Raw genomic sequence first — 12,206 nt, 5'->3', positions numbered from 1 at the left:
GAGCCACACTGGCCAGGGCCTTGTTCACTTTTCTATGAAGGCTGATTGTTCTGTTTTTTCAGAGTTTTTCGAGATTGCTCCAGATCTAGGCAGCCAGAAGCTCCATTAGCCCAGGGGAGGTAACGCCGCTCCCAGTCTCACATGCCTGGATCCAAATAGAGAGACAGTGGAGTGGTGGAATGGCTACAAGCCTGGGAGCTGGCCTGAGTCACTTCAGTTTTCTTAACTGTAAGATAAAGATAACACACCCACTTTAATTTTACAGTAGCTCCGAGGTCAGAAAGGAGGCTGAGACTCTTCTTCCTCTTTTTTTTTTTTTATCCTCACCCGAGGACATTTTTCCATTTTTTGTGCAGATAGAGCGGGAGGGAGAGAGAGGAAGAGAGAGAGAAACATCGATGTGAAAGGGACACATCGAGTGGCTGCCACCCACACGACCCAACCAGGGCCGGGGACAAACTGCAACCGAGGTACGTGCCCTTAGCGGGAACCAAACTCGGGTCTCTCTGTACCGCAGGCCGACGCTCCAATCGCTGAGCCAAACCGGCCAGGGCCTCTTCTTCCTCTTTGCAGGAGAGGTGGAACCTTTCCCTTGGCAGAGTCAGGGCTAGATGTCCAGAAGTCCAGCTCCACCCAATGGACCTTTCTTCTGAGCTGACAGGCTTTGGCTCATTGTTAGCAGTGTTGGGTCATTTTAGACCTGCCCACACCTGCCCACTAAGGGACCTAGTTCTTTTTGGTCTAGTTTTTTGCTTTTCACTAACAGGACATTTTACTTCCTGTGCCTTCAGTCTGCCTGCTGTACCAGTCAGCCACAACACCTATTCAGGTCACCCTGTGAATAGACTACCGTACTCTTTGTGTCCCTGACACATGACCGTAGTGATTTGCATGTAGTAGGTGCTTCAATAAATGTTGACTGGATGAATGAACAGAAGATATAGTTCCCGATTCAGCTTGGCTGACAAGGGCACGGTGTGCTTTTGGCTCTCAGGGTGGTGGTGGTGGTCGGGTGCTGAAGGCTGCCGGAGGAATTGAGCAGAAGGGAGGGCAGGCAGTCCATACGGAGTCTGCTAAAGCTGCTTATGGACTGTGAAGGACTTCGGGTCTCTGTATATCCATCTGAAAGCTTTGGCCACATGTCTCCTGAAGCTTTTCCTCGTACTAAAATGACTGACCTCATGTATTTGTAGCTAAGGAGGCAGAACAGCCAGATCCTGGGCCCCCAACTGATACGTGCCCTTTGAACTTTATACTTGGAAGCTGGTTATCTCTCCTGGAGGGGTTTTCCCAAGAGTCATGTTAAGTTCATGGTGGGGAAACTTTCATTTCATTTTCCACATTCACGGCAACAAAGAGGCTGGAGTCAGAGCCTTGGGTTCTTTCTGGTGGGGGTCAGTGTGATCTTTGGAACAAACTTCATCGACAGTGAGGAGGTAGAGTTCTGTGCTGGTTTGATCCTCAGGGCTCTTCAGGGGTTCACCCTTGGTCTCTTCCTTTATACGTTCTCTTTTTTTCTGCCTCAGAAAAGCCTCGAGGAAGTTGGGGAAGGAGCCAGGGACGGTGGGTCTCAAACCTGGCTGTACATTGGAATTACCTGGGGGGTTTAAAAAATGCTCCCGGCCCCTTCCTCTCCCTCCCTGTTGCCCTGGATAAATAAATCTGTACTGCTCGGTGGAAGAATGGGAACTGGCCTGGAGAATGTGAATTGAAGAAGCAGAAAGTTGCAGCTGAGGAGGACCGATGGGGACCTTGGGAAGAGAGCTTCTCAATTGTCACTGCTTTAAATTCACCTGGAGAGCTTTGAAAAGCTGCTGTTGCCTGGGGTCCACCTCAGTTTCTGACTTCATTGCCTGGGTGGGGCCTGAGCACTGGACTTTGTTAAAGCTCGTCAAGTGAGGCCAATGTGCAGCCAGGATACAGAAGCGCTGAGTTAAGTGAAGGGTTTAGGGTTGTTCTGTATGTGATTACCTAAGGCAGCACCCCCAAAGCAGGCAGATCATCAGACTTCTCTGGGAGCCCTGCCACAGACCCTCTGCATCAGAACTTCTGAGGTGGAATCCCCAAATCTGTAGGCTAACATTCCTCAAGTGATGCTGATGCTCACTCAGGCTTGGGTCCTGTTTCTAAGGATCTGAGTTGGACCCAGCCGAGCAAACCAATGAACAAGGACTAGCCAGCTTTGAGAAGGGAGCAGATGGGGTGGTTTAATAGGAGGTCCTCCTGGTACAGACCGCCTGCTTGCTCCCCCAGAGTGGTGCAGAGCCATGGCAACTGAAGTGCTGGCCGAGTTCCAGGAAGCAGAGTAGGAGGAATCTGCTTCAGTGACCCGCAGGGACTTGCTTGGTGTGTCTTCCTGACAGATGCTGTCACCTGTGATGCCTGAGTAAGCGAAATGGTTCTCTAACCTGGAAAGGTAAGAGTTTGAGGACCACCTGCTCTCTGAGAGTAATTACAGCACCTAGGAGGATGGAAGAAATAATACCTCAGGGAAGTGAGGAAGAGAAAATGAATTTTAAGGAGTAGGGAGTATCCTCAACAGCCTTAGGCAACACAAACAAACAAAACAGGCAATAGAGAAAAGGAGGAAATACTTGAAGTGTTTGGCTTTAGGCAACAGATTTGAGGCTTTTTCAGGGAATGTAAATCCCATCCTTCTGGGAAACGGCAGTGGTAGGATATTCTGGAGACATGTGGGCACTAGCAGGCCCGAGCGTACTGTGGCTGTGCCTGAGCAGTGTGACTCTGAGTATACGTAGACCAGCCTGAGACGTGTGGTTTTTCTTGAGCAACATATGATGAAAAGCTTGTTCATACCAATTAAGTCCAGAGACCGCAACCCTTCTGCCAGTTGCTGTGGGATGAATGGCGTCACTAGTCAGAAGACGTTTGAGATGTCACTGGTAATTTTGAAATTCAAGGTAGTGGAGTGAGTGGCAGGTGGAATTTTCATCTCACTGTCAACTGAAGGCTGTGTACGTGAAGGAAGAGAAGAACACAGAACAGAGTGCCTGATTGTAAATGCTAAGATACCAGAAAGATAGATTCTGACATGGGACAGAAGAGATTTCATAGGGATTGGAAGAGATGTGTTTAATAAGGCTTTAAACTGCCCGGCCAATGTGGCTCAGTGGTTGAGCGTCAACCGATGCACCAAGAGCCAAGAGGTCGCTGGTTCGATTCTCAGTCAGGACACATGCCCAGGTTGTGGGCCCGGTCCCATGGTGGAGCAAGCAGGAGACGGCCAGTTGGTGTCCTCTCTCATCGATGTTTCTACCTCTCTCTCCCTCTCCCTTCCTCTCTCTCTCAAATCAATAAAGAAAAATTTAAAAAAAAAATAGGGCTTTAAACTAAAATTATAAAAGAAAGGAGAAAATGCACAGATAGTAGTATAAATCTGGAGGCTTTGGGGGTATTAGGTAGAAAGGAGAATAAAAATGGAAGAGTTGCTCAGTAATGCATTTGGAGAAAATAGGATAGAAGGTTGGGGCTGATGATTTTGGACTCATATCTATAAACATTTAAGGCTAATAAACATATTTATTTGTTTTTCACTTTTACTGCAAGGTGGAAACAATTTCATATTTGGTTAGAATATGACATGAAAGAATATATTTTGTTCAAAAACGATGGATTTACGGGAAGAGCTGGGACTAATGTAGTATATCAGAGAGATGAGGTACTTGTATGAGAACCTGCTATAATAAGGGATGCCCACTTCCTTTGGGCAAGGTCACGTTTTGTTTCTTTTGACTGTGATGAGAGGGAAATTTCAGTGCACCAAGGTACAGAGACCTGTTAAAGGATTTTACTTCCTCAATGAATGTGATGAACGGTACCACCCAGCACTGCTTCCAGCCCTGTCTGCAGGTGGGTTTCTTCTTACAGCTCAACAGAAGTTACAGATATGTGGCCCATCTCTTAGAAAGGGCTCAAGGACACCAGCCTCTGTTAATCCTATCTACTTATACTGGGAAGAATAATTATTACATGGTGTTGTCAGAGGCTCTCAGGATCCATTTAGGGAATTGTCCCGAAGTCCTCTCATAGTAATAGTGTGTGGAAATGAGTCCTCATCCTAAGGGAAGAAGCATGGCAAAGAGAACAAGAGGATACAGCAGAAAGAGATAGAAATGATGTAATTATGGGCATAAACTGCACGCTGTCAGATCAGAGGGAGACTATTTTGCTTTTTTTTTTTTTAAATTGAGTTTAGAGAGAGAGGAAGGTAGAGAGAGAGAGAGAAACATTGATATTGGTTGCCTCCCGTATTCCTCCCTGACTGTGCCCTGACAACACTCCAACTGAGCCAGACCGGCCAGGGCTATTTTTCTTTCTTTCTTTCTTTTTAAAAAAATCCTCACCCAAGGATATTTTCCCATTAATTTTTAGATAGAGTGGAAGGTGGCAGGGAGAGAGAGAAACATTGATGTGAGAGAGATACATTGATTGGTTGCCTCCCGCATGACCCTGACCCGGGCCGGGGATTGAACCTGCCACCCTTCGGTCCTCAGGCTGACACTCTAACCACAGAGCCAACCAGTCAGGGCATACTTTGCTTTATTTTATTTTATTTTATTTTTTGTGTGTTTATTGTTGCAAGTACTACAAATGTTACCCCCCCTTTTCTCTAGTGACCCCCTCTTCCCCACTCCCACCCCCTCCTGCTGTTTTGCTTTCTTAATAAAGATGATAAAGTTTGTACAAAAGGGAAAATATGGTAGTGATGGAAGCCTCAAGTCCCTGAGCACCTTTTGCTAAAGTCAGTTGCATACCATTAAAAACAGTACCTCTACAAATTAATAATAATAATAATAACAGTAATAAAAGGTTTATTATGGCCCTGGTCAGGTGGCAGAGTTGGTTGGAGTGTCCTCCTGCACGCCAAAAGGTTGCATATTCGATCCCCAGTCAGGGTGCCTGCGGGAGGCAACTGATCAGTGTTTCTCTCTCACACTGATGTTTCTCTCTCCCTCCCTCACTCTCTAAAATCAATAAACATATTCTCGGGTGAGGACAAACAAATGGTTTATTATGGAAAATTTCAAACATATTCAAAAGTAGGGTGAATAATATAATGAACTCCCAGGGCTCATGAATGACAACATCGTTTTGTCTATACTCCAACTAACCCCCTCACCTCACTAGATTATTATTATTATTTTTTATTTTTTGCTTTTAAAGCTGCTTTAGTAACTTCACAGCATGTTAGGAGCATCTCTCCATGCAATAGGTAAAACTCCCTGCTGACAGAAACTTACAAATTGGGTCAAAACACTACATTCAGCCCTGGCCAGTTTGGCTCAGTGGTTAGAGCGTCAGCCTGCGGTCTGGAGAGACCCGGGTTTGGTTCCCGCTGAGGGCACGTACTTCGGTTGCAGTTTGTCCCCGGCCCTGGTTGGTCGTGCGGGTGGCAGCCACTCGATGTGTCCCTTCACGTCGATGTTTCTCTCTCTCTCTCCCTTCCTCTCTCTCCCTCCCACTCTATCTGTACAAAAAATGGAAAAATATCCTCGGGTGAGGATTAAAAACAAAAAACAAAAACAATAAAAAACCACTACATTCAGTTAGAAACCGGTAAAAGGAGACCCACCGGAAATGAGGAACACCAAAAGGTTTACAATGAAGGTACATCATAAACATGTAAGTTTAGGAAGCAGGTGTATCTCCCTTTTAACTTCAAGAAAAACATCAGGATTCAAGGCATAAGGCAAAACTCGTTGTCATGGGGGGTCATGGTGAGGGGGGTCAGTGCTAACTGCCTACAGACTATGGCTTAACTGTGTTGTCCTCATCTTTTCAGCTGTCTCACCTCCTCCCCAATCCTTTCCATGTTCTCTTGTCTCATCCTTACCTCGAATTCTCCAAGCCTCCGACCCCCTTTCCATCTAGACTGTAGGATGGGCTGTAGGATGAGCTTCCAAAGGAAGGCCATGGGCTCGCCTTTATTAGCCTCTTGCTCCTTTTCATCCTTGTTTTCATTTTCCCAGTTGGCATTTTCCATGTTGAGATTATTTATTGCTTGTTCCTCTTTTTTGTTGTTGTTAATCCTCACCTGAGGATATTTTTCTATTGATTCTTTCAGAGAGAGTGGAAAAAAGGGAAGGAGAGAGAGAGAGACATCAGTTGCCTCCCACACAAACCCAACTGGCAGGGGATCAAACCTGCAACCCAGGCACGTACCCTTCACTGGGAATTGAATCCAAGACCCTTCAGTCCTCTGTCCCAGAGCTCCAACCGCTGAGCCAAACCGGCCAGGGCCTGCTTGTCCTTCTTTAGACCCATTGCTCTTGGGCCTGTCCTCCTCCTCTGACTCTGGCCGGTGAGTGCTCCGCAGCCACACTGGACCTGCAGCCCTGCTTCCCCTGCCCCCACGTTCTAGTCTTGCAGCTCCCCTGACTCATGGAGTAGGAACTGAGAAGGGTCCGATGCTTGAATGAGGTGCCACCGCAAATCCAAGACATTGAAACTTTAAAAAAAAAATCCTCACCTGCCCTAGCTGGTTTGGCTCAGCGGTTGGAGTGTTGGCCTGCGGTCTGGAGAGACCCGGGTTCGGTTCCCGCTAAGGGCATGTACCTTGGTTGCAGTTTGTCCCCGGCCCTGGTTGGGTAGTGTAGGTGGTGGCCACTCAATGTGTCCCTTTCACATCAATGTTTCTCTCTCTCTCTTCCCCTCCCATTTTAGCTAAACAAAATATCGAAAAGTGTCCTCAGGTGAAGGATAAAACAAAAAGAAAAGGAAAAAAAAACAAATCCTCACCCACCCTGGCTGGTTTGGCTCAGTGGTTGGAGAGTCAGCCTGTGGACCAGAGAGTCCTGGGTTCGGTTCCCTCTAGGGGCACGTATCAAAAAAAAAAAAATCCTCACTCAAGGATATTTTTTCCATTGACTTTTAGATAGAGTGGGAGGGACAGAGGAAGAGAGAGAGAGAGAGAGGGAGAGAGGGAAAGGGAGAAGGAGAGGGAGAGAACCATGGATGTGAGAGACACATCAATTGGTTGCTTCCCACACAACTCCAACTGGCTGGGGATCAAACCTGCAACCCAGCTACATATCCTTGACCAGGAATTGAACCTGAGACTCTTTGGTATGCGGGCTGACATTCTAACCACTGAACCAAACCAGTCAGGGCCAAGACATTGAAACATTTAACCTGTAAAGGCTTCAATATGAATCTCAAAAGGAGAAGGACTTATTAATTATTATTATTTAACATAACCAGGGGAAATATGGAACCTTGTGAGGAAGTGACTTTGCTTGCTTAGAGTTTGTATCTCCCAGAAAAAGAAATGCTAGGTTTCCTCTGAAATACACTCTAAATTTTATTTTATTTTTATCCTCACCCGAGGATATGTTTTTATTGATTTTAGAGGAAGGGATAGAGAGAAACATCAATCAGTTGCCTCCTGTACGTCCCCACCTGGGATCGAACCCACAACCTGGGTATGTGCACTGACCAGAAGTCAAACCCTCAATCTTCTGGTGTACGGGACAACACTCCAGCCAACTGAGCCACCCAGCCAGGGCAAAATACACTCTAACTTTTAGGCAAAGAGATTGTATGAAAGTTCAGGGCAAAAATTATAATCTCATAGCCAGGGATTAAAAAAAAAAAGACCAAGAGCTTCTTTTTTCAATCCTCACCCAAGGATATTTTTCCATTTATCTTCAGATAGAGTGGGAGGGAGGAAGAGAGAGAGAGATATCGACATGAGAGGAACATATTGATTGGTTGCAGGACCCCGGATGAACCACAACTGAGGTACGTGCCCTTGACTGGAGGTACGTGCCCTTGACCGAAAATCATTGGTTTGCAGGCTGATGCTCTCTAACTGCTAAACCAAACTGGTCAGGGCCCAAGGGCTTCTTCTTTTTTTTTTAATCCTCACCCGAGACATTTTTCCATTTTTTGTTCAGATAGAGTGGGAGGGAGAGAGAGAGAGAAACATCGATGTAAAAGGGACACATCGAGTGGTTGCCACCCGCACAACCCAACCAGGGCCAGGGACAAAATCTGCAACCGAGATACGTGCCCTTAGCGGGAACTGAACCCTGGTCTCTCTGGACTGCAAGCCGACGTTCTAACAACTGAGCCAAACTGGCCAGGGCCCAAGGGCTTCTTTAGAATAAAATTCTGAGCATGGCCAGTGTGGCTCAGTGGTTGAACATTGACCCATGCACCAAGAGGTTGCTGGTTCTATTCCTGGTCAGGGCACATACCCAGATTGTGGGCCCAATCCCCAGTGGGGGGCTTGCAGGAGGTGGCCAATCAATGTTCTCTCTCATCGATGTTACTATCTCTCTCTGTCTCTCAAAATCAATAAAGAAAAAAATATAAAAAAATAAAATAAAATTCTGATAAAATAGTTGAAAATTAACTTATTTAGGAGGAAAAGGAGAATCATCTGAAGAAACCAATATAATTGTTCTTTGAGGAGCTTAGATTTTTAGAAACAAGATACCTAAGAGATAGTGAGAAGTGACATAATGAAGACTAAATACAGAGGTGGCCCACAACTGTAAGAAGAGTGTCCTGAAGGTTAATGCCCAGCATAAACTAAGGTCTGAAGAAATGACTGAGGACAATAAAAGGCTCTAGAGCAGCGGTTCTCAACCTGTGGGTCACGACTCCTTTGGGGGTCGAACGACCCCTTCACAGGGGTCGCCTAAGATCATCGGAAAATACATATTTCCGATGGTGATTCATAACAGTAGCAAAATTACAGTTATGAAGTAGTAATGGAAATAATTTTATGGATGGGGGTCATCACAACATGAGGAGCTGTATTAAAGGGTCGCGGCATTAGGAAGGTTGAGAACCACTGCCCTAGAGGAATGTTCAGAGAACAGCAAGGACTTGTCAACTTGTTCTCTGAAAGTAGATGGTGGCGAGAAAGAAGGCCACAGCCCTATTTTCCTTCTAATTTTTCCTAGCAGAGGATTGCTACCCTAGAAAGGGTTCAATAAAAAACCAACAGGCCAACAAAAGAGACCAAGCACGTTAAGGAGATAGGAATAAAGCATGTCATTGCTTTAAATGTTTTCAACTGTATACTTGCAGACAAATGGAAAGAATTTATAATTAGTTGAGATGACAGTCACCACCAGGCATCTCCAGGATCTCAAAAAACAGGAAGGATCTGAAAGGAAGCTGTCAACTGATATATTAGTTTCCTAAAGCTGCTGTAACAAATACCAATTATTGGTTTAAAACAACACAAATGTATTAACTTAATTGTTCTATAGGTCAGAAGTCTTCACTGGGTCTCACTGGGCCAAAACCAAGGCCCAGCAGTGCCATTTTCTTGCCTTTTGTAGCTTTTAGAGGCTGCACACATTCCTCAGCTCATGGACCCCTTTCATCTTCAAAGCCAGCAATGGCTAGTCAAGTCTTTCTTTTTTTCTTTTCTTTTTATCCTCATCCGAGGACATTTTTGCATTTTTCTTCAGATAGAGCGGGAGGCAGAGAGGGAGAAAGAGAGAGAGAAACATCAATGTGAGAGAGACACATCGAGTAGTTGCCACCCACACGACCCCAACCCGAGCAGGGGACAAACTGCAACTGACGTATGTGCCCTTAGCGGGAACCAGACTGGGACTCTCTGGTCTGCAAGCCAATGCTCTAACTGCTGAGCCAAACCGGCCAGGGCATGTCTTTCTTTTTTTAAAAAAAATATGTTTTTATTTATTTCTTTTAGAGAGAGAGGAATGGGGAGAGAGAGAAACATCAATGTGAGAGAGACACATCAATTGGCCACCTCTTGCACGCCCCCTACTGGGGACTGAGCCCCCAACCCAGGCATGTGCCCTGACTGGGAACTGATCTGGGACCTCTCAGTCCATGGGACAATGCTCAATCCACTGAGCCACACGGGCGGGCTAATCAAGTCTTTCTTTCTTTCTTTTTTTTTTAATCCTCACCCGAGGGTATTTTCCCATTTATCTTCAGATAGAGTGGGAGGGAGGCAGGAAGAGAGAGAGAAACACTGATGTGAGACACATTGACTGGCTGCCTCCTGCAGGACCCCGACCAGGGTCAGGGACAAACCGCAGACAAGGTGCGTGCCCTTGACTGGAATCAAACCTGCAACTTATTGGTCTGCAGGCTGATGCTCTAACCACTGAGTCAAACCAGCCAGGGCTAAGCAAGTCTTTCTTAACATTGCATCACTGATTCCTCTGCCTCCCAAGACCATTGTTCTGTTCACCACAAGAAAGAGAAAAAGATGGATTCTGAGCATTCTACACTGACAGTTTAAGTTGATTCCTGCTCAAATTCTAGGCTTACCTTGTTAGCAAAGTATGAGAAGAAAGGAGAATCTCTAGTAACCTGTATAGATTCACTAAAAACAAGCCATGCTAAGCTAACCTTGTATTTTGTTCAATTTTAATTTTTTATTCAAATGCAATATACACCAAGAAACAGTGCACATAAGTGTATAACTTGATGAATTTTCACAGATTGAACACACATGCAGTCAGCATCTACATCAAGAAAGCAATGCTCAAGTCCTTGCTGTGTTCCTCCTGGTTACTCCCTTCTGCTCCCCCAACACACAAAGGGAAGTCACTGTTCTGACATCTAGTAACATAGATTAGTTTTGTCTGTTTTCATGTAAATGGATATAAAGGGTATGTACTCTTATGTGTTTGGCTTGTTCACTTAATATGTTTGTGAAGTTCATCCGTTTTGTGTGTGTAGTAGTAGGTGGCTTGTTTTCACTGCTGTTTAGTATTCCATTGTATTAATTTAGCTACTCTACTGTTGATAGGCATTTGGTTTGCTTCTAATTTTTGACTATTACAGTGGCACAATTATGAACATTCTAGTATAAATATATACTCATTTTATTTGAGTCATTTGATAGCATGATGAGATTGTTAGAACAGAGACGTGTATACAGATTTCAGAGAGGTTCTTGGCAAACTCTCATGATATTCTTGTTGACCAGCTGGAAAAAGGTGGACTACATAAAAGAATAGTTTGGTGGATTCTTTAAAAAAATTTTTTTTTTTCTTTATTGATTTTAGAGAGTGAGGAAGGGAGAGAGAGAGAAAGATAGAAACATCGATGAGAGAGAACATTGATTGGCCGCCTCCTGCATGCCCCCTACTGGGGATTTAGCCCACAACCTGGGCATGTACCCTGACTGGGAATCGAACTGGTTGACCTCTTGGTGCATGGGTCGACGCTCAACCACTGAGCCACACCGGCTGGGCAGTCTGGTGGATTCTTGATTGATGTTCTGGAATAATACCAGCATAGAGAAAGGTCTATAGTGATAGATTACAGGGGTCTGCGTATCCTGGTCAACATTTGTATTAGTGACTTCTTCCAGTGAAGTCAGTTCAAATACCTTCAATTTTGTATTTGAAATTGAAGGCATTTGAACTAACAAAATGAAGGTGGAAAATCCATTTCTAGTAGATGGGAATGATGCCTAAAAATTCACAAAGGAATGTAAAGTGCCATATTTGGGATCTTGAAAAAAATTATTTTTATAGGCCCAATAAAGGAGGTAGGGAAAAGCTCATCAGTTTGAGATGGGGAAAAAAGGGGAGTTGTAGTTGACAGTGAGTTCAGACTGAAATTCCACAGTCTGCAAAATAGCTGGCGTTTCCTGTGTCTGCCTCAGGTTTCCAGGGAGACACTGACAAAGTGAAGTAATGCAGAGGAGAGAACTGGGATGGCGAGTGGTCTGGAAACCACATTTGTCACATAAGAGGTTGAAGAAATTAAAATTTTAGCCCGAAAGAGGGAAGACTCAAGGGGGACAGAACATAAACCTTTAATGATAAGAGGTGCCCTGATGTGGAAGAGGCTTTAGCTCGATTCTGCATAGCTCCAGAGAGGCCTGGAACTACTGGGTAGAAGTTTCAAGGAAGACGTTTCTGGCTTAGTGGAAAGAAAAAAAGAAAAAAGAGAAAAGAAAAGAAATGATTTGTCCAGTAAAGTATTGAGGTTTTATAGTCCTGGGCACTTGAAACAGAAAATGGATTCAATAGCTGCCTAAGTTTTGTGTGTTACATTGTATGTATTTAAAACTAATGGTGCTGGGAGAATTGTAGGTTTACTGTTCTTTTTCAGGGACTTCTTAGTTTGGGCATCTGCATTAAATCTGGGCATCTGATCCCGTGAGCTTCGTTGTGTTCTGGATCTTCCTAGGCGGTGTTTTCCTGGCTTTTAGTTCCAGAGTTGATGTTGGG

At 44.8% G+C, this 12,206-nt stretch overlaps 1 protein-coding gene and 1 pseudogene across 4 annotated transcripts in view; one reads left to right on the top strand and one right to left on the bottom strand.

Moving 5' to 3' along the window:
• The window catches only part of SLC7A7 (solute carrier family 7 member 7), a 37,433-nt gene that overhangs the window by 16,810 nt on the left and 8,417 nt on the right, over positions 1-12,206 (top strand). The window lies entirely within an intron of this gene.
• Positions 5,699-6,285, bottom strand: LOC118639649 (annotated as a pseudogene).

Source organism: Molossus molossus, unplaced genomic scaffold (assembly GCF_014108415.1).
Source record: "Molossus molossus isolate mMolMol1 unplaced genomic scaffold, mMolMol1.p scaffold_m16_p_1, whole genome shotgun sequence".
Taxonomy (NCBI): Eukaryota; Metazoa; Chordata; class Mammalia; order Chiroptera; family Molossidae; genus Molossus; species Molossus molossus.
Note: the sequence above shows the minus strand (reverse complement) of the source record. Positions and strands in the feature narration are given on the sequence as shown.